We start from the raw sequence: 26,377 nt of genomic DNA, 5'->3' as shown, positions 1-26,377 counted from the left end.
ACGGAGAAGTCAAAACCTAAAGTCTTAAAGAAGAAGCAGATTTAGAGAGAAGAAAATAGAACCCACATGCAGAAAGCAGCAGAGAAGAAAGGCATCACATGACCCTTGAGGCAAAGTGATAGATGTTCCAGAGCTACCCAAAAGATTTCCAGTTTCTGTGACAGCCAGGTATAACCTGTACAAAGGAGTTCTGTGAAAAGTCATTGAATTGTAGCCCCCAAATTATATGTTAAAATCCTAAGCCCCAGTACCTCAGAATGTGGCCTTATTGGGAAGCAGGGTCTTTGCAGATGCAACTGGTTAAGATGAGGTCATGCTGAAGAGCAGGCCCCTATTTCAATATGACTGCGTCCTTATAAAATTTGGAAATTTGAACACACACACTGGGAGAACATCATGTGAAGATAAAAGAGGTAATGATCCTTGAGATTAAGAACACCAAAGCTTGATAGCAAACCAGCAGAAGCTGGGCAAGAGACATGGAACAGGTTCTTCCTTACAGCCTTCGGAGGGAGCCAGCCATGCAGAGACCCTGCTCTCAAGACTTCCAGCCTCCAGGACTACATGGTCACAAATTCCTATTGCTTAAGCTATTTGGTTTGTGGTACTTTATGATGGCATCCTTGGCAAACTAATATAACCCCTATAATTTTACAACAAACCCCATTTCCATTAGCTAGTTTGAGTGGGTTTATGTTCCTTGCAAAGAAAAAAAAAAAAGATATGAACCAGAAGCCCAATTTATATTACCTTTGCTCTGAGCAGAGGGAACACCCTCAGGCAGAGCCAGGATCCTTCTCAGAAAATTATTCTGAATCTCCTCCAGGATAAAGATAAATGAACAAGCAAAGTTTTAAAAGTTCTCTTTTAAAGAGTATGATCAAGACACTTTTAGCCTGAAAAATTTTAAAGGCAGTTAAAACCAGAATCCTGCCTTGACACAGCAAACTCACAATCAAGCAACCTCAGTATACTTAGGCTTGAATGACAACATTTCCTTTCAGGATAAACTATTAGCCAAAATCTAACAGTAAGCATACATTTTTATATGGGATTGCTATTCATTGCTCAGTTAAAAATTAAGGAATAGATTCCAAACAATCAAACAAACAAACAAATAAATAAATAATTTCAGTTTTAGAAAAGAGAATTAGAAGTTCTATTTTGGCAATAATTAACCAGCAAGGTCATGGTGTCAGCACATTAAATGAAAATTATCTTTTTGTCTCCCACAGCAAATGTATGCATCCAGCACATTTGCAAGTGGTACTAGAAGATGAAACTATAAATTAAGAACAGGGAAGATGCAGAGCAGGAATAGGAAGCAAGTAAAACATAACCACAGTTTTAGCTCCTCTTTCTGGGAGTGGTCAGTGACCACTCTAAATCCCACAGAAGTCTAACAAATCTGAATGAGTATCTATAAAAGCCACAAATTGTCTCTATTGTTCCTAATTTCCAGGTGTGGAGTAGCCATATACAAAACCTGACTGTGACATTAAGTAGTGACCTGAGAATCCCAGATGTTTAAGCAAGTGGCAGACTCAGAAGGAATATGCCTCCAATTAAGAGAACTGTAATTTGGAGAAAATAAAAATCTTCCTTTTTAAATATGGGATACTCTAAAGTCCAGCTTCAGTAAGAGATTTTTTTTGGATTTACTTCAAATATACTGATTGGTTTTCGAAAGATAAGCCATCATAGACACTGGCCTTTGTAATGGAGTTTGATATTGTATTTATGCTAAAGACCAGGGTTTTATAAAACTCATCACTTCTTATAAACGAGTATAAGCCGTTTGTTTTTCTTTCCAAAAGGAAAAACTTCTAAGGACTAGTCATACAGATATCTGTAAATTCCAGGGAAATTTCCCACATGTCATGGCTTCCTAAATGGGGATTTGTTTCTCTAAGCTCAAGTCCTAACTTCACTAAGTTGGCTGTTATTTTGTGGAGACTTGCCATCATAATATTGTGGCTTCTAATGAATAAACATGATATATCTCTCCCATTCATTTGTCTTCTTCAATGTCACTCAAACAATGTCTTCTAGTTTTCTGCAAGAGGTTTTAAAAATCTCACTAAACTTATCCATAAGTATTTTGTTTTAATATATTATGATTTATAATTTTATTTAGCTTTCCAATTGTCTGTTGCTGTATATAGAAATATAATGTATTTACATATACTGACCTAGTAAACTACATCTTTGCTAAATTCACTTATTCATTCTAGCAGTTCTTAGAGTCCTTAGGATTTTCTCCATTAAAAAACTGTCATCAGAGAATAAATAATTTTGATTTTTTGTTTCCAATCTTGAGCATTTCATTTCCTTTTCTTGCCTTATGATCCTAGTTTGGCCTTCTAGTATAACGCTGAGTAGAAATAACTGGAGCAGTTATCTTTACCTTGTTCTTGATCTTAAGGGGACACCATTCAGTCTTTCACAATTAAATATGACATTAGCTATAGGTTTTTCATACTTATCCAATTGGTCTTTTTAAAATAAAAATTAGATCAGGTCACTTGTTTTCCCAAATCATTTCTTAAATCATGTTTTCTTAAATCATTCAAAATATCTTCCCAAGTCCTTAAAATGGCCTGCATAATCCGGCTTTATGTTCTCTCTCTGAACTCATACCCTACCATTCTTTCCCATTATCAGTCTGCCACACTGGCCTTTGGTTTCAGACACCACAAACATGTCCCCATCTTAGGATTTCTGAACTCGTTCATGCTACCTGATTTCTCTTCCTCCAGAGAGCTGCAGGGGTCATTCTATTTTTAAGACCCTTCTTGACCCCTTTGTATAAAATAGAAACCCCACTCCCACCTTGCCTATGCATTCCATGTCCCCCATTCTGCTTTACTTTCCTCATAGAATCAACCACCATCTCATATATTAAATACGTACTTCTTTCTTTCTTTATTTATACCTTTCCTCCCTCATGTAAGATCCTTGAGGGCAGGAAATTTTTCTATAATAGAACTGAGCACATAGTTTGTGTTAAAAAGTATGTATTGAATGAAAAATTAGATACCTACTCTATGCTGGAGTAAAATTAGGCTCACCCTACTAGTTACTGTTGGATAGGGACAACGGGAAGCAAAACCATCATCATCAGAGAACTCAGAAAGAACTCTAAATTTTATGTAATTTAAATCATGATACAACCTTCTTAGCATTTTGTTATAGGGATCTGGGTTTGGTAATTACAATTGGGAATGAGACTAGATTCTGGAATATAACTACTCATGGCATGATTGTCATAACTGAGTTCATGGAGGAATTCCCAATTGCATCATGGGTCTCTATTTTTCCAATTTAATAACCCAAGAAATACTGCCCTGAATTTAGTCAACTTCAAATCTCTTTCTATTTTAACACAGATAATGGTTTTATTTCAGCAAAGTTGGTTGAAAAGCTTAATTAAATAAAAATTTTTTTGATTCTTTATTTGATTCTCCTTGTAGAACTGTGTATGGCCCATTATGACAAACACTTATTGAAATTTTTATCCTCATGAATTCTAGTCTCATCTGGATGGATCTAGTGTGTACTTTATTCTATTTTATAAAAGGTGACTTCCCACCCTCTAGTAAGCTGGCACCAGCCCTATAGTCAGGCCATTCAGCCAACCATATAGGAAGCCTTCCATACCCTCCAGTAGGCCTGCATCCACCATGCAAGGCACAAGATCACAGCCAACCTGGGCATGGGCCAGTCTCACCTAATAGCCCATCCACAGGAGTCAGCCGCACTACAACAGAGGGGTGCACAGAGCCTACACAGGGACATTCCTAGAACATGAAGCTCTGGTGACCAGAGGGGAGCATGCTGCTGGGCCTCATAGGACATCACCTACAAAAGGCCACTTCAGATTCAGGAAATGCAACTCACCTACCTAACATATATACATAAACACAGAGAATTAGTCAAAATGAGGAGACAGAGGAATAAGGTCCAAAGGGTGCAACAAAATAAAACCTTGGAAGAAGAACCAAATGAAGTGCAAATAAGCAATCTACCTAATAAAGGGCTCAAGGTAATGATCGCAAAGAACTCAGAATAAAAAGGATGAACATACTGAGAATTTCAACAGAGTCAGAAGATATAAAGAAGAACCAAATAGAGCTGAATAATAAAATAATTGAAATAAACCTCTATACTAGAAGGAATTAACAGTAGATTACTGATGATACAGAGGAACAGATCAGTGGTCTAGAAGACAGAGTAGTAGAAATCACCATGCTGAACAGAAAAGAGGAAAAATAAATTTTTTAATGAAGATAGTTTGAGGCCTCTAACACAACATCGAGCATAATAGCATTTGCATTATACAGATGCCAAAAAAGAGAAGAGAGAGAAAAAGGGTAAGACAACTTATTTGAAGAGATAATAGCTGTAAACATCTCTAAAATGAGAAAGGAAACAGACACACAAGTCCAGGAAGCACAGAGAGTCCCTAAAAGGTCCACACCAAGACACACTGTAATTAAAATAGGAAAAATTAAAGATGAAGAGAGAGAATCTTTAAAGCATCAAGAGAAAAGCAACTAGTTATGTACAAAGGAACTCCCATAGGACTATCAGCTGACATTCAGCAGAAACTCTGCAGGCCAGAAGAGAGTGGTTCAATATACTCAAATTTATGAAAGGAAAAAAACCTACAACCATGAACACTCTACCCAGCATGTTTATAATGCAGATTTGAAGGAAATATAAAAAGTTTTACAAACAAAACCTAAAAAAAAAAAAAAAAAAAAAAAAAAGGCTCAGCACTAGTTTTACAAAGAAATGTTAAAGGGATTTCTCTAAATGGAAAAGAAAAGACCACAACTAGAAATTCAAAAATTATGAAAGGAAAAAAATCTCAATAGTAGAGGCAAACATATAGTAAAGGTAGTGATCAACCACTTAGAAAACTTACAGGAAAAGTTAAAAGACAAACGTAGTAAAATCATCTATATTCATAATAAATAGCTAAGGAATAGACAAAAGATGTAAAATATGATATCAAAAACATTCAATGTTAGAAGGAAGGGCTAAAAATATAGATAGGGTGGTTAGAATACATTCATAATAGAAGGTATTACACTAAGTGAAATAAATCAGACAGAAAAAGACAAATACCATATGCTATTATAATGGAATCTAAAAAACAAAACAAAATGAAAACAGACTCACAGATACAGAGAACAAACAGGTGGTTACCTCGGGAGAGAGGGATTTGGTGGGGGGTTGGGTGAAACAGGTGAAGGGGATTAAGCCACAGGGACATTATAGACAGCATAAAAATATGTGCAATAATATTATAAAAACTTTGTATGGGGACAGATGGATACTTGACTTAGTGGTGATCCTTTCATAATGTCTGCTAATGTCAAATCACTATGCAGTACACCTGAAACTAGCATAATATTCACACCAACTATATTTTGATAAAAAATAAAATAAAATAAAACAACCATTTATCAATTGCTCTTGACTGCCAGTCTCTGCTGCCAGATTAACTTTCACATTCTGCATGGTATATCATCTCACAGAAAGGATTATACTTGTATTTTACCTGCTGATGATATCAATAAAATACACAGTAAGTTACCATTACAATAGTAAGTTACTATTCCCTTCAAGGAAAGTATAGTGTATTCAACAGAAACCTTATCATGTACTGCATTCTTTATTGGCTTTTTGAATAATTGAATTAGGAAACATCAATATTTAATTTACTATGTGGAATTTAACACATGTCATAAAAATCATCATGTATAGCCCCAAACTGAAAACATTGAAACAAAAAAATCATTCCTATTTAGACATATTTAAACTCTAGCTACCAGCTGATACTATAACCATCCTAAGGGAATATTCATTTATCCTTCAGGATAAAATGTATTTGAGAAAACTGAAATATCACCTAATTATAAGATACTCCTTAGCTAGCGCTAGTTCTAATTTTAATGCAAAATACAAATTTTAGTCACTTATACAGTATTGAAGATTTATATCATGCTGATTTTATTTTAACAGAAATAATCCCCATAAAGAATGAAGATGCAGCCAAAAGAAACTTTAAGGAGATTTTGAAAATAGATATTTTGGTAGTAGGAAGGAAATATATTTATGTGTAAACATCCTTCAAATGTTTCTGTATAATCAAACTTCACTTTAGTAGGAAAAGTACTGCCCCAATAATAACTGGGTTGACTGTTGAACGTTATTTCTCTAAGAGCAAAAGAAATATGGATGCATTAGTTTTCAATCATAGAAAAGGACTTAGCTCTTTTATCTTTATTCATTTACTTATATTCATTTGTTTTTACCTCATTCTACAATGTTGAGGCAGGTTATGAAACCACGGTATGTAATTATACAACATTGAGGTATTTTAGGTCCTATATTCGTGAATATCCAGGTTTACTAAACAAAATCAATCAAGTAATCTTGAGTATGTCAAAGTTTAAATCAAATTCAAAGTATATCCTAAATCTTAGAACATAACGGGTAAAGACTAGTATCTTAGGCATTAGTTCTTAGAGACCTTTTTCCAGCCAGAAGATAGTACTAACTCTTAGCATATATACTTCTTAGTCAATTTATGGAAAAGACTCAATTTGATTTCAAAACTTCACGATCAGGTTAGCTATGTCTTCAATATATAAATGTACTCTCACCTACCAGTATATATCTTTGTATATCCTTGTTGCTTTGTTGGAATCTAGCACAGTTTTTATCATCTAACCTGATCAAATGAATATGATTATAGAAATAAAGGGAAAGACAATACCCCTACAGGACACTGTCTTTATCAGTTATTTCATTAAAGGTGGGGGGAAAACCTCCAAGCCTAATAAATTTAAAATATTTTGCAATTTGAACACTTGAAAGAGAACCAGAATTTAACCTCATTTCATGTGCATACAAAGACTAAAATGCTAAAATTTAATCTAAAATTTTTGCATCCATTATTCATATCCAGTTAGTATTCTGTTATTGTGCCCAGAAGAAAGTGATTAATGCATGTGGAGCACGAAGGTCAAATTTATTTTAGGTACAACATAATGTACTTCTGTATTTCCAACTACTGCCATGGCATGAATTCTTAATGCCTTCATAACACTAACTTTAAACCCATTCCCAATTTTGAAATTATTAATGTTTATACCATGTTAAGATGTAGAACCCAGAGGGGCTATAGAACATCAACAACAAAAAGCCTGCTATATTTCAAATAATATGTGGGAAAAAAATGAGTATACAATAGGTTTTGAAGATTTCAGGTACATATTAGCTTTTACCTGTCTCAGAAGCCTGGCCTATGGGAGGAAAAAAAAAAAAAAAAAAAAAAACACTGTCACTTCTACTTCTAATCTCCCTCTATTTTCAAATAATCTTACCATAACACAGCTTTAGCTCATTAATGATAGATATCCATCACTTTTCAAATCATCTATGCTTCATTGAATTCGACTGCAATGTGAATTTATACAGAATAAGACCTCTATTTTTCAATAACCTCTCAAATATAATAGAATATGTTATATCATTGAAAAGTTTCACTCTATAAATTTTTGGCATGAAGGAGGTTCAAGGGGCAATAAAACCATAGCCACCAGAGGCTTCCCTTGGCATGAGCACTGCGTGGCTCTGACTACCCTCGGCCTTGGCTGCTCCGATCACAGCCCCTGGGTCATGCACCCTCTACCCCAAGAGCTGCAGCCCCCAACCCTGACTGCTCAGCATTAGTTCCAAAAGGACTGCTCAGAATCCTGGAAGAGAGACCGTTTCCTCAGTCGGAAAACCCAGGGCCCACTCAAAACTCCCTCAATATACTCAGGCAGGCTAGTAAGCAGGTACACAATCTTTATATCCCAAACTGTGAAATCCAGAGAGTTCTAAAGCCCCAAAGTTTCTTTGGCAACAAAAAGTGAACTGACCTGAATCATTTGCTGCAAAAGCTGACCTTTACTTCTGTGAGGCTATTTATAGACTTCATTTATCCCACTGTAGGTGAATATTCATGTTCCTCTGCGAAAATATGAATCTGTTTGATTTTAGGGAGCCCTAGACCTTGTTAGGATTGTTTATATAATACATGATATTTTCACTATATTGCCTTCTAAATTCTGATATTCAAAATATATTTGGCACCTAGGGATTCGGATCAGGAATGGGAAAATAATGTCTTGTGAAATGACAGTGACATGAATTTAAAACATGGATATACTGCTAATAACTGATTATGTGACTTTGGATAAATTACTTAACTTCCCTTAAACTGATTCTTCATTTATAAAATGGAGAAATCAACTAGTGCTACAAATGTTTTGACAGTACTTGCTAACTAGGAAATCACTTTTTTTAATATTATTTTTCCCAAAAAATTCACTCCCCTCTGTCTGCTCCTGCCCTTACCAAATATCAGAACATGATGGCTTCCCCTTCTTTATGGGGTCCAAACACTGTTCATGTTCTTCTCCTTTTGTCTAAAAGAGCTGCAGTACAACATCATATTCCTCTATGAACTATAATAATTTAGGTTTTGGGTTCTTAAAGATAAGGAACATGCTTTTCCTTTCCAGGAAGCACCTTCACATGATGGCCAGGGCAGGGAGGTTGTGAAGGAGACCACAGACTCAGAATTTCAATCAGGACTCACATATTAAAAAATCAATGTCAGTGGCATTCCCACTGGGGCTCAGTGGAAATGAACCCCACTTGTATCCATGAGGATACAGGTTTGATCCTGGCCTTCCTTGGTGGGTTAAGGAGCCAGTGTTGCCGTGAGCTGTGGTGCAGGTCACAGATGTAGCTGGGATCTGGTGTTGCTGTGGCTGTGGTGTAGGCCAGCAGCTGTGGCTCCAATTTGACCCCTAGCCTGGGAACTTTCATATGCTGTGGGTGGGGCCCTTAAAAAAATAGACACAGAAAATGAGAAAGAAAGTGTGTACACATTAGTGTCTAGGGAACCAACTCAACCCAATTCCTTAATGCATTCGAATTACAAAATTTTCCCCTCTTATTGTACTGATGTCTACTGGAGAATAGGGGCTTTGTGACACACCGGCAGGGGAAGAAATCCTAACGCTCCTGAACAGGAAAGAAAAGACTAGTCAGTCACAAGTTGGCAAGTTATCAAGAAGAGGTTTCCATAATTGTCCATGAAGAAAAAAGACCAGAGTTTATGCTCAGAGGAATCACATGTTATGGATATTCTTGGCATTTGCAATTTTAACCAGTTTTTTGAGCTAAAAAGACTGATTTCTTTATCACACACACATAGGAAGATGTCTGATAAATCCTTCTCAGATGTTAAATGTAAGATGTACATAGTGAAAACACAGCATAAAATCAGATTCTGGTTATCTCAAGAGACCGTAAAGATTAATCCAATTTCCTGATCATTTTACAGATGAAAAAAAACTAAGGCTCATGGACCTGGCATTGCCATAAACTGTGGTGTAGGCCACAGATGTGGCTTGGATCTGATGTTGCTGTGGTTGTGGCGTAGGCAGGTGGCTACAGCTCTGATTCAATCCCTAGCCTGGGACCTCCATATGCCATGGGTGCGGTCCTGAAAAGCAAAAAAGGGTAGAGCCAGAAAAACTCAAATCCTTTCATCCATTAAGAAAATAATAAATAAATGATAGCCTATATCTCCATTGGAGGATAAACTAAAATTAAGTATCATTGGACATGGAATAGTGTTGCTGTAGAAAGACCAAGGGAGATGGAAGGTTCTAGAAGCAGTTCTGCCACTAACTTAGGCAAAGCAAAACAGAATCAAAGGACCCTCCAGTTATGAGATGTTAGGATGCTATGGTCCTTCTCAAGTCACGTGAAAGAAATGTACTCTCCAAAGATAAAAAACAGAAAGGATATTTGATGCTGTAAGAATCTGACCTTTTGGGGTTAAATATTAAATTCAATACTAACTAAAGAGATTTTTGGTCTCATTGCTCAGAATCCGAATGTATGTTACAGTTGAATACATGAACAAATATATTTTAAAGTTACAGAAGATGCTATTTTCTCTGCTTATGAACTATTAGGAGTTAGAATTTGAAGGAGTTCCCATTGCAGCACAGCGGAAGTGAACCCAACTGGTATCCATGAGGAAGCCGATTCGATCCCTGGCCTTGCTCAGTGAGTGGGGAATCTGGTGTTGCCATGAGCTGTAGTGTAAGTCACAGACATGGCTGAGATCCCACATTGATATGGCTGTGGCGTAGGCCTAGGAATTTCCCATCTGCTTAGAGTGTGGCTCTAAAAAGCAAAAAAAAAGAGAATTTGATGCATACAAGTCTTCAACTACTTATGCCTGTTCAAAAGAAACCCTGCTGAGCTTCTCTGCCAATGACTTCTAATCAGAGAAGCCCTCTATATGCTCAGCATAAATAGGTGATGACAGCAATGAAAGGGCATCACCGTTTGTTCCAACACTTGACATTTAACGTGAGTATATAAGATGCAGCCCCCTTGGGAGGGGAGAAGCAAAGTTATTAAGAAAAGAGACTCAAGAATACTTTATGAAATACTACCTTCTTGCTTTTACTTTGTCTTTTAAAAACATTCAACCCCCTGTTCGAAGAAGCCCTTGTTCTTTTTCCTTATGTCAATTTGATTCTTTTTTCCCACTTTGTTCTTCCTCTTGTTAAACTGACACACTATAAACTGACACCTCACTAGAAATCCTTCAATATTATTTAAGTCCCTGTGTTTGCTTCTTTGAATTATATTATTTTTCTATATATATACTATTTACTTCAAACCAAGGAATATATTTTAAAACGCATTATATTATCTTTGGAAGAAAGTCTTCTTGTCCCATGGGACACTGTAAGGTGCAATAATAAGCTTCCCCAGGGAAAACCCTTATAAAACATTAGGGGGTTATTATTTGATTACAAAAAACTACTCCCTTGGTGCTTTTAAATGTCTATCTACTGACCCCTCAGACTTCTGGTAAGGGAAGTGGTTTAAGCACCCATTGCCAAATGAAGGTCAATCATAAGAGATAAGAAAGCTAGGACAGGAGTTCCCATAGTGGTGCAGTGGTTAATGAATCCGACTAGGACCCATGAGGTTGCGGGTTCGGTCCCTGCCCTTGCTCAGTGGGTTAACAATCTGGCGTTGCCGTTGCCGTGAGCTGTGGTGTAGGTTGCAGACGCGGCTGGGATCCCGCGTTGCTTTGGCTCTGGCGTAGGTTGGCGGCTACAGCTCCAATTAGACCCCTAGCCTGGGAACCTCCATACGCCGTGGAAGCGGCCCAAGAAATAGCAAAAAAAAAAAAAAAAAAAGAAAGCTAGGACGGTACAGAGTAATCAGTGGAAAACTGCTGTTACATTGCACTTAGTATCACCTCATAATTTAGGCAAAATAAAATATCCTTTTCTAAGATACCATAGTCCATTTCACTTTAAATAATGAAAGGTATCCTAGCTATATATCAATATATATGTGTGTGTGTCTATATATATATATATATTTATATATATATAAATAAATCCTGCTATTTCTGGGTCACTAAACATCCATAAAGTATACTTTGTTGGCAAGAATCAGAAAAAGATTCTTTAAAATATCTGTAGGACACTGCAGTATACTTAATACATTAAATTTACAGTTCCTTTTGTCTGTTGTCTGTTGTTGTTGTTGCTATCTCTTGGGCCGCTCCCGCAGCATATGGAGGTTCCCAGGCTAGGGGTCTAATTGGAGCTGTAGCTGCCAGCCTATGCCAGAGCCACAGCAACGCGGGATCCCAGCCGCGTCTGCAACCTACACCACAGCTCACGGCAACGCCGGATCATTAACCCACTGAGCAAGGGCAGGGACCAAACCCGCAACCTCATGGTTCCTAGTCGGATTCGTTAACCACTGTGCCACGACGGGAACTCCTACAGTTCCTTTCAATACTGTTTATGATGGAACTGATCTTAAATATTGTCAAGACCATAATAGAATATTATTTTGTAAAGTGAATACTAATTATGCCTACTTTTAACAATATGTTACTTGTCTCTTAAAGAATTAAGGACTTCTTATAAATCATAAATCTATTGTATCCCAGGGTAACAGTATTTATCAGAAAAAGGTACATTAAATAATATATGTAGCATATGACTATATTATACTCTGAATTTTGGAAAAAGATCCTTGCAGTTAGTGATTTTCCCAGTCTATATTATATTCTGAATTTGGGGAAAAGATCCTTGCAATTAGTGATTCGCCCAGTCATATTAAAAATCATCTTTGCTGAAGAGTAGCTTTGTAGTAATTCTTTGATATTTTTAACTTAGGGATCTCAGGCTAAGTTTCTGCCTTATGCCTATCAATTTTTAGAATAGTGTGACCATCTCCCTCTAGGTTATTAGATATCTTACTAATAACAGGAGTTCCTGCTGTGGTGTAGTGGCTTAAGGACTTGGCATTGTCTCTGCAGCAGCTTGGGTGGCTGCTGAGGTACATGTTTGATTCCCCAGCCAGGCACAGTGGGTTAAGGACCTAGGCTGTGACAGAGGCCACAGCTCTGGTTCGAATTTGACCCCCGGCCTGGGAACTTCCATACTCCATGGGTGTGGCCAAAAATAAAAATAAAAATCTTGCTAATAACATCCACTTTCTCAATACGGCAATACATTTATATAAATTTTTTGATAATTATTCAAAACAACATGAAAACATACTACTACATTACAAATAAAATATCTACTATTCCTTTAATACCTCTGTTTTGAACAAAAGCCATAAATAAGACATGAGCTAAATAATTTCAGTAGGTAAGAAAAGATAATTAAGGAGTTCCCGTCGTGGTGCAGCAAAAACGAATCTGACCAGGAACCATGAGGTTGTGGGTTCGATCCCTGGACTCACTCAGTGGGTTAAGGACCCAGCGTTGCCGTGAGCTGTGGTGTAGGTCGCAGACTTGGCTCAGATCTGGCATTACTGTGGCACTGGCGTTGGCTGGCGGCTACAGCTCCAATTAGACCCCTAGCATGGGAACCTACATATGCCACAGGTGCAACCCTAAAAAGACAAAAAAAAAAAAAAAAAGAAAAAGAAAAGATAATTGAGTTCTTTATAAATAACAGATTTTTCAATATGTAAAAATATTTTTAAATTCTGGAAAGGATCCTGTTAGATCTACTACTGCAATTGTTATTTCATTTCCCTGAACGTCATAGTTCTGAAGGCTCCACAGCCTGGACAGGAAGCTCTTCAACTCCTTTTCTCACAGGGATTGGTAGGTAGTCTATGTGTCCTTGGAACTTTAACAAAGAGATTTCTAACAGGACCATGGCATCCCCATTCAGTTCATCAATGGGTGAGTGGATAAACAAATGCTACATATCCATACAATAGACTATAATCAGCCACAGTAAGAAAAGAAGTACTGATACCTGCTACAACACAGATGAACATCAAGGGATGATGCTAAGTGAGAAAAGCCAGACACAAAAGGTTACATGTTGCATGATTCCAGTTGTATGAAATTCCCTGAATAGACAAATTCATAGAGACCAGAAGCAGATTAATGGTTGCCAGGGGTTGAGGCAATGGGAGAATGAGAAATATATGCTTAACGGGTATCATCCTTTGGGGGTGATGAAACGTTTTGGAACTAGACGGAGGTGATAGTGGCACAATGTTGGGAATGTATTTAATGCCACTGAATCATACAAGTTAAAAATGATTCATTCTATGTGATAGGAATTTCAACTCAAAAACAAAACAAAAACGCTTCAAGGACTTCTCATTGCTCTTAGAATCAAGTTCAAAATCTCAAATGTGGTCCAAAAGGGCCTGCAAGATTTGGCCCCTTTTTGCCTCAGTGACATCATTAGCCCCATTCACATCCTTGTTCTCCAGACTCAAGCCAGACCTTTCTGTTATTAGATTCTAAAACACTAGAAACTCTTTTCTCAACACAAGGTACTTTCTCCCATACTCTGTTCTCTCCCTTTACTAAGCTAACTCTTGCTTAGTCTTCATGTCTCAAGCCAAATGTCATTTCCCACATCCCCCCAAGTAAAAACCCCTGCTATCCATCTGTGTGCCCATGTGAACATCCTGTAATACTTACCACAATGGTAATTGTTTAATTAACTGGATAGTTATACATTTAGTATCTACTCATCTTTTTAAATATATGTTCGATGGGGCAGGATCCATGCAGTCTTCCTGGTGTACAATATGTACACAAAAATGCTTATTAAAGAAATAAATTAATGGAGAATCTGTTTTGTCAACTGGGTTAAATATGCCTTTTGGTCATGTTCCTCCTCTCTTAAACTATGAACTATGGCTAAAACAATAGATATTTTCTCACAGCTCCTTTTAAGAATTATGAAGAACATTTATAGAGTATCATATGCTAGCCATGGTGCTAAGTACTTTACAGAGATGATCTGATTTAATTCTCATAATAGCATGCCTGTACATCACTATTATAATAGTATTCCTAGTCTATTATTAATCCCACTTTAGAGATGAAGAAATTGAGACTTCAGGAATTGCCCTAGGTTACTGAAGTTTACAGAGATAATGTGTGATTAATCCAAAATCTTACTTTTCTGAGCTCATTTTCAACATGCCTAACAGTCTACTGAAAAAAGTATTTAAAGGTCTGGCATTCAACCAGACCTGAGTCACTGTGGTTCTTGGGATATCACTGGTAAACCAGAGGGGGGACTGAAGAGATCTTACTGAGTTTGGAATTAGAGTTTAAGCAGAAAACGTGGTTCAAGAATGAATGTTCTGGGTGAAAACCAGAATCATTTATTAGTGTATGAATTTACTAAAATGAAAAAACACAGAAAGTTTACTCAAAAAATTACACACGGGATAGTAGTGTGTAATTTTCTTTCTTTCTTTTTTTTTTAATGGCCACACTCACAGCACATGGAAGTTCCCAGATCAGGGACTGAATCTGAGCCACAGCTGTGACCTACAACCACAGCTGCGGCAATGCCAGATCCTTTAACCCACTGCACCCGGCTGTGGATCAAACCTGCACCTCCACAGCAACCCAAGCCACTGCAGTCGGATTCTTTTTTGGGGGGGTGGGGGGAGGGGGCCTACACCCACAGCATATGGAGGTTCCCAGGCTAGGGGTTGAATTGGAGCTATAGCTCCGGCCTACATCACAACCATAGCCACAGCAACTCGGGATCCGAGCCACATCTGCAACCTACACCACAGCTCATGGCAGTGTCTGAGTGGGGCCAGGGATCAAACCTGCGTCTCATGGATGCCAGTCAGATTCGCTTCCACTGAGCCATGATGAGAACTCCACAGTCAGATTCTTAACCCACTGCACCATGGCAAGAACTCCTTATTCCCATTTCAATGCATACCCATTATATTTTAGAAATTAGGGTTTTCTTTCGCAAGAGAAAGATGGATCAGACATGCTTGGACTAGCTCAAATTTGTGTTTTTAATAACCAGATCCCCTGGAGATTTGGTTGCTGTGGGTCTTCCAATTGGCCTAAGAAGCCTCTGTACCACACCTATACCTACACCATAAGTAGAGAAATTTCTAGACAGCACCATCTCACCAGGAGTCCTCTGAGTCATAATTAGCACACAGCACTAATGCTGTGTGACTGATACAGCCAGAAGGTTAAGTGAGAATGCACAGAGGCATCATCTGAGTTTATTCTAGGAATCCCAAACACCAGACTTTCCATGTCCCTGATAAACTATTTCCCTGCCCTAGAAAGCTTGTAGAGCAGGCTGAAAAGCAGCATGGATTTGCATGTGGAATTCATAACCAAAATCAAAATGGGGAGAAAAGTTCCATTTTTATGTTTCTATTAGAAGGACTGTTGTAGGGAGCCAGCTATCCAAGAATAGTAAAGGCAAGCAATGAGCATCAGAATCGATTGAGTCAGTCACAACAAATGTTATTTTTATCCATCAATTATTCAAAAATCCCAAGCTTTATCATAAAAAGTGAGAGCTGCATAATTCTCAGAGTTATGGAGGCTCATCAGGTCCGAGGTGATGATAGAGGCCCTAGGGAAGCAAGACCAAAAATAGAGTTCAGACCTGAGTCACCAAGATGGGCTTGAGAAAAGAGAATGAAATAAACATACACTGAGAAAATTAGGGCATTGAGAGAACCATGTGGAAAGATTTGGGAAGATGAGGCAATGTTTTAGCAGCTGCTGTGAATGCATAACCTTTAGGCAAGGGAGATTGCATTAGTTATTTATTCACAATAATGCTGCATAACAAATTACCCTAAAACTCACAGCTTAAAACAACAGACATTTGTTTAGTCATGAGGCTGTGAGTAATCAATTCAGGCTGGCAATTTTGGCTTGGCAATTCTGGCCTTAGCTGGGCATTTGATCTTGAATAGCCTCAGTTAAAACTGAGCATTTCCGAACTGGGTCTCTTCTCCACAAGCCAGATTTCCTCATAGCAAAGGCACAGGAGCAAGAGAGAAAGCAAAATTGTAAAGTGCTTTTTCAAGCCTCTACTTGCATCATATCCACTAATATCCCATTGTCCAAAGCAAGTCCTATGACCAAACTCAGAATCAAGAGATGGTAAAATGGATTCTGCCTCTTTAGTAAGAGAAAATGCTGAGTCATAAGGCAAAGGTGTTATGTTATATTTATTTCATTAAAAGTGACCCCAAAGCTCAGTAACATAAAATAATTACCATTTAATTTACTCACTATTTGGTGTGATTCTTCTGCAGATCCTTCATGAGCTTAATGAGTAATTAAGCTGAGACCAGATAATCTAAGATGCCTTTACACATCGGTCTGACAGTTGGTATTGGCTGTTAATTGGACCCTGTACCATCAATAGGATAACCCCTATGGGGATTCTTCATGGTGATTGGTTTACAAAAGCTGAAGAAACCAAGCCCCACAGAATAAGCGTTTTGTGTCACAATTTCCCATTAGCCAAAGCAAGTCCCATAGTCAAAGAAAAGTAACAAAGTTCAGGATCAGTGCAGGAACATACTACACAAGGACACAGGTACAAGGAGCTCTGATTATTGAAGACTAGTAAATGCAACAAATTATCACAGGTGTGGACACAGAGAGGGAACCAAAATAACGGTGCCATCCATGTAATCAATCAACCACAGATAGGTGCTGAAAGAAAAATTTAAAGGAGCTTTTGTAGTATTATGTTTTCCTTGGCATTTTAAAAAATAACAATTAAAAAAGCTTTCTTAAAGGAGTTTTAGAGAGTTTTGGTATCAAAGCACTCGACTTCTTCCTCAGTATATGTATTTTTTAACATGACCAATAGTAAAGATAGAGATACCTCTAATTATCCAATTGAAGATAAATCCCTGAGTACAGGAAATATCTCTTGAATTGCAATTCATGTACAACTGAGCCATGAACATCTTGGCTTTATGCAGGTTATATAATGTTGACTTAGGAGATAGATAGGAATAAAGAAAGATAGATATGATTGAAATGTACAATAAATTTTCTTTTTTTTTTCTTTTTTTTCTTTTTATGGCCACACCTACGGCATATGGAAGTTCCCAGATTAGGAATCAAATCAGAGCTGCAGCTGAGGGCTATGCCAGAGCCACAGCAACACCAGATCCGAGGATCTGAGCCATATATGTGGACCTATACCACAGACTGCAGCAATGGTGGATCCTTAACCCACTGAGCAAGGCCAAGGTTCGAACCCACATCCTCACAGACACTATCCTGGGTTCTTTACCTGCTGAGCCACAATGGGATACATACACACACACATACATATATGTGATTGGAGTATACAATAAATTTAAGTTCTGAAAAAATACAGTTGCAAAAACTTGTAAATTAGTATTTTTATAAAAAAGAGGGGGGGAGTTCCCATCATGGTGCAGTGGTTAACAAATATGACTAGAAACCATGAGGTTGCAGGTTCCATCCCTGGCCTTGCTCAGTGGGTGAAGGATCTGGTGTTGCTGTGAGCTGTGGTGTAGGCCGGCGACTACAGCTCCTATTCAACCCCTAGCCTGGGAACCTCCATGTGCCGCGGGAAGCAGCCCTAGAAAAGGAAAAAAAAAAAAAGAGGGGGAAAGTGACTAAATATTTGCTAGATTGGCTGCTCGGCTGACGGAGACCCTGCTCATCTGGATGTACTCCTCCTCCCTAACATAGGATGGGTTCCTGGAGGCCGTATCTCTGAAACAGATTCTACATCACTTTCTCATTGACTAATTGAGGCCTAAACTTGGGCAATTACCTTTTCCATCCTAGGAATTTGAAATTTGAGAATGAGACATTCAAACCAAGATTAGAAGTTACTGAAGCTAAATCGGATTGACAGCAGTACTTTCCCTAGAGCCAGTGTGCTTTCTGCCCCTTTTTAGATGTTTTAACACGTTTGGATTCCATGTGTTATCCCTAAATCTAAAATTCTTCCAATAAATTTCCTTCTCCTTTTTTAAAAAACTTAAGACAACTAGATTTATGTCCTATGGGTAGTGGATGCAGTAGTATGTCAGCCCAGAATACCCTTCAGGCCTGGAATATTCATTCCTCCAGTTGGCAGGAGCAAAGCTACATGTCGTCCAAAAATTACCCTTGGATGAAGGAAGCTGCTTTGTTCCTTCCCTGAGGCCAGCCCCTGATATGTCACCATTTCTAGAGAAGACCCAACCAACTACTTGATAGCAACCTGATTTCACTGGACACCTTCAATTATCAAAGAGGCCTTTTCTTAACTGAGATCAACACATATTCCGAATGTGAGATGTCTTTCTTGCTCTCTAGGTCTTGGCCAGTACCACTCCACAAGGGTTTAAAGAACATTTGATGTCCTGACATGGGGATTCCTCTTAATACTGCATTGGACTAAGGGACACATTTCATAGCAAAGCAGGTACATCAGGATGTTCATTGGTTCCGCTAAAAACCGCACCACCAGAACCTACTAGATTGAAAGAGCAATGGAACAGTCTTTTGAAAGCAGAGCTGAGGCATCAGTTTGAAGGTGCCTTTGAGGATAGGGTGCCAACATTAAGGACACAACATACATCCTAGAGGAATGACTACTGTATGGTGCTGGGCCCCTACCGAACAAAATACACAGGCCCAAGAATCAAAAAAACATCAGTAGGAGCAGCTCTGCTTATCACACTCCCAGTGGCCCAACTGGAGAATCTGTGTTCCTCATACCTACTCATCTGGACCCTTCTGTTGTAGAGGTTCTGGTTTCAAGAGGGTAAATCCTTCCATCAGGGAACACAGTGAGCTGCAGCCATTGCCCAGTCACTTTAGGATTCATGTGCCAAACAACTAGAGTCGCAGAAAGTATTCACCACACTGCAGGCATAAATGACCTTGAGCATCAGTAGGAGGTATCTACTCTTACACATGTAGGCAGGAAAAGTACACTTGGCACTTGACCCTCTCTCAGATTCCTCAAAATTTCCTATGCCAAATTTTGAAGGTAAATGAATAAAAGCAGCATCTATATTCCTAGAAAAACATGACTGATGACCAGGGACTCAAACTTCACAGGATAAAGGTCTAGGGTACTTTTAAGTAAGTCACCAGAATATCAGAACTACTAGCTGAGGATTTCAAAATCTACACTGGGTAGTGGAGGAGGAAGATGGTGATCATTGGCTGTGGCCCTGAGACCAGCAGCAGGGTTGGAAGTTGCAGTATCTTCTCATTAACCTTTGTCTTGTATGTTTCCCAGGACATGATAAAAACCAGAATCCTGGAGAATCTTTTCCTAAATGAGATGAACTTACTATAAGAAGCAAGAGGTTGTAAGTGGCATATGGGTACCGAGTAGAAGATGAAGTGGTGCACAGCTCAGACAGCCCCTTCGTGACTGAGGCATGTGTTTTTTCCCCCAGCTGCCATGAGTGTTGGCTGCTGACACCTCAAAGCTCTGTCACTCGCTGGGAACCACCCTCACTCAAGGTAAGCCACTAAATCCAAGTTCACACCTGCTACCCTGGGGCAGCTAACATCCAAGGACCACTCAAGGCATGGATACAAAGTTCCAGCACTGCTTCAACTTGGAACAATCCGGAATGGCCACCCAGCTCCAGAGCTTCCTGTGGGATCACCAGAGGTCTTTACTGCAACTGCATTCCAGGTCAGCTTTTTTCTTTGCCTATTCCTGCCTCCCCTCCTTCCTTTCAGGTGTTTTCCTGAGTGAGAAAACACACCTTAGGAAACACCTTGCTCTCTCAGAGTATTTTTCCAAGAACTGGACCTAAGAAATTCTAACTTCTATCAAAATCAATATAGAGCTTATTTTGGAGAAAGGTATTATAGTAAGGGTACAGAGAGAGAGAGAGATGCTCACAAAAACCCTATAAGCTAGACACCATTATTATCTATATTTTACAGATGAGGACGTGGAAGTTTGCAGAACATGAGCAATTTCTTTAAGGTAACTCATCCCGGCTAAGCCTGCCTGACTCAAGAACCTGTATTTCATTACTGCATTACTCATAAATAGCCCATTCCCCTTGTGTGGCTCTTAACTAGGTTGGAAATGAAAAAATAAACATTCCCACTATCCTCTCTCAGATGTTCTCCATAAGCTGAGCCAATGCTTAAGCCAGAATAAGATACTCTCTCTTAATAGCTGCCACTTCAATACAGCCTCTAATGCTTATGTTACACGTTACAGATAAGACTCTACAAAAAGGCTCTATATGAGAAGAAGCTAAGGAGCTCTTAAGCAGAATCCTAAATATTGTGGAAATGGTTTTGTCTGTGTACATCCATCACATACCTGAGGAACAGATGTACCAAAATGGCCTAGTAGAGATTTTGCTTCCAAATGATGATTCCTCTATAACACAAGACTGTCCTCTTTATTTACAATCTGATTTAACCTGACAGAAAAAGTAGGAAGGAGGGAAAGATGACAGAAAGGAAGAGTGGTAGGTAGGAAGAAAGAAAAGAAACTGATTTAGAATGTATAAGCACTGAGGTCCTTCTGTATAGCACAGGGAACTATATCCAATCACTTGTGACAGAACATGATGGAGGATAATGTGAGAAAAAGAGTGTGTGTGTGTGTGTGTGTGTGTGTGTGTGTGTAGTTAGTTGGGTCACTTTGCTGAACTGCAGAAATTGACAGAACACTGTAAATCAACTATAATTTTTTTTTAAAAAAAAAGAAAGAAATAAAAAGAAAAGAAACTGAAGTGTTACTATCAGTTATGTCTGGAGATAGAGTTATGGGATTCTAATTTATCATTTCTGAATTTTCTACAATTAACACAGTAATATAGTAAGAATCACAAAATAAAATATAAGATCTGATTTATGATGCTCTTCAGAGGGATGGAGGAAATACTGTTGAGAAAGCATTGTTGGAGAAACAAGGTTAGATCGTGTTTCGAGGTCCCAGGGGCCCCTAAAATAGACTATTTGGAGGCCATTCTGAAACATGCTATTCCCAACCAGACAAAGAATAGCTTATGAAACAAAGAGTGGTCCTCATCATTTCCCATCCAATTCAGTCTGCTTTGCTTTTGTGAACTACAGGTCAAACTGTGTATGTATGAATTTGCAAAGCTTTATATATTCATGAACATGGAATGAAAGTCAGAACGAACATGAGCTCTTTCCCTCTTATCAGAAGCAGTAAATGTGTCCAAAATTTTCAACAAAGATAAAAATTATTAATAACCAAGTTAATTCTGTTATTCTCTTAGAAGATAAGACTGGAAAGTCAGTTGGTATGAAGGTCTTTACAAAGACTTTGCAAAGGAAATAATTGGTTGTAATGCCTCACTATTTTCACTGTAATGCCTCTATCAAGTTTATTTTACCTAACTGCATGCTCAAACAGTACATCTGTTTGTGTTATTTTATCTTTCAGGCCTGTCACTGGAGTAAGCCTATTAAATGAACTTTTTAATTGCTTTATTGTGGGATCTGGTAGTCACAGCCACGGGAAGATAATCTGGGTACAGAAATGGAGAAAAAGATACTTTTATTTTATTTTTAGATCATTTACAATTTATCCTTTCACAATGTACCCTAGAATTCAGTTTTTCATGTAATTCAGAAAAGGAATGTTGGAAACAAGTTCCAGCCTGTCAAATAAAATTCTGTGTAACTAGCTTGTCTGGCACTATTCTATTAAAATGTTCTACATCTTGAGTTGTCCTCATTTCTGAAGGGCAAATGAACCCAGCAGGTGACTGAGTGATTATGACTTCTGACTCAGAGCTCATTTTTAAAAAACTGCACTGTTTAATGCTTGCTGATTGCCATCATAACATTCCCTTGTTTTCAATACACTCTTCCTCTTATTCACTAACTGAATCCTGCTCTGCATCCAGAGAGCCCACTTAGAGAGAATCTGCAGCTAAGTTTCAATTCCTTAGATGGCAAGAAGGCTTACTACAGTATTAATTTTCAAAGACATATTTAGAATCCTCCATTTTTCTATTCCAGGTGTAAATTTTTTAAAAAATGGTTTGAAAAGTGATTCTTAATAATAGAGTGAAATGAAAGGAAGCTACTTGCCAACCAGAGACTCTACTTCATCTAAAGTATGCCCCATATGGGTATCTTGAGGAAACGTTATAGCAGTAGAAGGAATTACTCTGTTCTGAAAAGTTATTAAAAAAAAAATTGAATAGCCAAACAGTTCACAAACGAATCAACTCTCCCAGCACAGATCCTCTACTAATCCTTACGAGATAGTCCTGAAATTCTGAATATAGTCTCTTTAGATTCCAAAAGGAAATCCTGGATTTTATTAGTTTATATCCTAAATGCAAAAGATAAAAAACAGTAATATGCTATACTATAAAGATTTCTACATTTCTCAAATACCATGCATATACTCTGCCCTTTGTCTGACTAAAGTGTAATAGTACTTGGCAACAGCTATTTGACAAAAGATGGAAGTGCGTGTCCAAAATTCTAATCTCTTGGAGGACGTAGGTGTCAGCCCATCTTTAAGAAGATATTTCTACAGTGACTAGAAATTTGAGGGCCTCCAATAATGTTACAGGGTTGTCTCTTCATCCACTGAATCCTCAAGTGCTTTATCACTTGTCATTTTGAAGATGATCATTAATCAGAACATTCTGCACTTGAGCCAATTTGTAACCTATGGGCTTTTTACAAACATAACAAGCTGCAACAATAAAATGCAGCTGTTACAAAGTGAAACGAGGCTGTTCATCATCATATGAGTAGCAGTCTAAAACAGGAAGATAAAGATGACTACCATACCCAATTGAAAATGCTGGCATCATTTTTCTCTTCCTAAACTCCACTTGATATCTCAAGTATAAGTATCAGGTGTGGAAGGAATAAACATTCAAGGGCCATTCTTGAAAAACACAGAGATGAGTATCAAAAATTGAAGAGGTATATAGAAGTTAACAAGAGGATTATACTGAAAGGCTAAGTTTGTATCTATATAGGACAAACAGTTTTAACTGGTGCTTTTTTGGTTGCTAATTACAGAAAGCAGCTACTGTAAGCGATACTGGTTAGAGCCTAGGGACAAATGGTCATCTCATCTCTTACCAACCTGGAAGATGAACTAGTACTTGGAAACATCCTGGGCAACCAGATATATCCAACTCTTCAACATACTAGCTATAGCAAGAGTTCCTGGTAGCAGTTAAGGACCTGGCATTGTCACTGCTGTGGCTCAGGTCACCCCCAAGGCAGGGGTTTGATCCCTGGCCTTGGAATTTCTGCATGCTGCGGGCGCAGCCAAAAAAAAAAAAAAAAAAAAAAAAAAAAGATACGTGTGGGAAGATGGTAAAAAGGGCTTATATCATACAGTATGACCAAATTTCCATCATTTCCCCAAAGGTTCCCTGACAATGTAACAGTCTCTTTCTTCTTTCCAAGTCCTGCTCTTCTAGCATTTCCAATAAAATTCTAGGACTCTGACCTGTATCTCTTTTCTTAAGCAGAAAGATTCAGGTCTCTAACTCTCCAGGCTCCTCTTCATCAAGGCAGCAAGGTACCCACCTCCTTGGAAGGCAGGGAAAATTGTAAATAAATATTTTATCTTTTCACAGTTTTAAGGCTATGCAAGTATCTTAAGAGCAGCCATGCTAAGTCGACTTTAAAAACCCTAAAAGGGATTGGATCCAAAAACAGAAAAACCATCAGAAACATTAGGAAACTTCAGTCTTGTCTCACCTTCTGTTTATTTGCTTTGTTCTTCTCTCTAGTTTTTCCTTCCTCTCCTCCTAGTCTTTCTCATTCTATAAAAAGTGAAGGCTTCCATAGAAAAGGATCTTTCGTTACGCAGACCAGTGGTTTCCAAGTCTAGCTATCCATAAGTACAATTTATTAACATAGATTTCTGAATCTCACAAAGATTATGATTTTAAAGTCTGATAGGGCTTGACTGTTGATATTTCTTTAAAGTTCCATAAGTGGCTTAAAGATTAAGCTTCTAAAGCAAAGAGCAGATCCTTCCCCCACCTACCCCCCAAAAAATGCAGCAGCATAAATAAGATAGGAATGTTTTCCTTTCTTTCTTAACGGTCCTGGCATGAATGACCCAGATAGGCAGAGTACATGGACTCCACCTAATCATTAAAGATTCCAGTTTTCCTCCTTGTTCGTCCATACAACCAGTTTACAAATAAGCACTTTTTTTTTTTAACTGAAGTACAGTTGATGTACAACATTTATAAGTTACAGGTGTACAGCATAATGATTCACAATTGCAAAAGCTGTGCTCCATTTATACTTACTAAAAATACTGGCTATATTTAAAAAAAAAAAAGCATTTTAAAAACTTTTTGGCTACAGTCTTGCCTTGACTCTTGGGTCAAAGTGAGGCCACTGTCATATTTACTTTCTAGCTTTTGGTAAGGTAAAGAGTAGACATTCAAGTCAAACAATTTCCTTACCAGCAGTGGGGTAGAAGTTGCTCACACCGACTCCCTCAACTTCTTGGTGAGGAGTTAAGTCATTTGACTGGGAAACATAGTCAGAGATGAGACAGCCATGTGCCAAGAAAGACATGGAGAACATTTGGGAAAAACCCAAGTATCCTACCATACTCAAGTGCTTCTAATGCACAGGCAGGGGAAAGTGATGGTGATTTTCCATCTCTAGGCTTCATTTCACCCAATAACAGCTGTCATTAACACCTGAGGGCATTCAACTTACTGTCAGAGGATCCATGTGCAAGCCCTAGTTCTGCCATGAATTGTGTGGTCTCAAGCAGACTTTACTAAAATATTATATGTGAGGCTTAATGCTAAGTGATTTATATGCATCTTTTCTTTTAACCTTTACAATGTGAGGCACATACTTTTAATCCTATTTTATTAAGAAACTAGGTAACTTTTCCCACTTTACATTGCTATATACTATCAAAGCTAGACTTCAAATGAAACTTTATCTGAGCTCAAAGCACATCATCTTTCCTCCTGCCATATTTAACCTCACTGAGTCTCATTTTCTCATAAGTAAAAGGGAGATAAAATTCTACCTCAACAAGGGAGTTTCCTGGTGGTCTAGTGGTTAGGATTTGGCACTTTCACTGCTGTTCAATACCTGGTCTGGGAACTGAGACCCCCACATCAAGCAAGGCAGCCATGGCCAAAAACCAAAACTACCTCAATGAGTTGCTGTGAGGGTTAAATAAGCTAATTTCAGGGTGCTTTTCAGACCTTAAATACCAACATAAATAAAAGTCATTATTTTCTTTTATATATATAGAAGATGAAACTAATATGCCATGTGGACCTGTGTGTTGAGTTCCCTTCTGGCAGCAATGATGGCTTTGAGCTTATTTATTCACAATCTCTGGTTCTGTCTTCAGTGATCAATAATACCCATTTACGAGATGACAGTTCAGAGCTAACCTGTGGCCATGGAACTGAACAAAGCCAACTGGGAATCGAATTAATAATCTGGAACTGATAAGCACTGTACACAGATGAGCTAAAATAATTAGACATCAACTGTCATCATAAAGACACAGACTGAAAACAGTAAGACTCAGGGAAAAATAATCTCTCTTTGATCCTCTTGTAATTCATTCTTTAAAGGCTTGCAAATAAACTACCTGTATTGTCAGCAAATGCTGTTATCATAAACCAAATTAAGGTGGATTCCAATACATCTATCCATTTCATATTCCAGTCATATTGATATTTAGCCTATGTCTTCTTTTATGGAGATGGAAAATTCCAGCCTACAGATTGTAAGTTGCAGAAAAGCAAAGAATAAAACAAGACACCAAACAAGGTTAAACACATACTCCCCTCCCATTTTATCTCTATCTGACCTCTCCCTGCAAACAACTGGAAATATCTGTGGAAAAAGAAAAAATAAAAATATATAAAAAATATTTGTGGAAAAAGAAAAAATAAAAATATATATTGCCCAGTTTGTTTTTACAGCACTTTT

The 26,377-nt window shown here is 38.0% G+C and overlaps 1 protein-coding gene across 3 annotated transcripts in view; it reads right to left on the bottom strand.

Annotated features, from left to right (window-relative positions):
- LOC146403390 (uncharacterized) overlaps positions 1–26,377 on the bottom strand; it is a 311,545-nt gene that overhangs the window by 45,943 nt on the left and 239,225 nt on the right. Inside the window, exon 6 of one of the 3 annotated variants that reach the window (XM_084956676.1) lies at positions 15,895–16,022. The exons of the other annotated variants lie outside the window; for them this stretch is intronic. The gene's annotated coding sequence lies outside the window, so the exon portion shown is untranslated. Of the gene's footprint in view, positions 1–15,894; positions 16,023–26,377 lie in introns of those variants that run through there. 3 annotated transcript variants of the gene reach the window in all.

This window comes from Sus scrofa, chromosome 5 (genome assembly GCF_054392235.1).
Source record: "Sus scrofa isolate SSC_HxYL_T2T_F1_AM1 chromosome 5, Sscrofa_HxYL_maternal_Yorkshire_Landrace_v2.0, whole genome shotgun sequence".
NCBI lineage: Eukaryota > Metazoa > Chordata > Mammalia > Artiodactyla > Suidae > Sus > Sus scrofa.
Note: the sequence above shows the minus strand (reverse complement) of the source record. Positions and strands in the feature narration are given on the sequence as shown.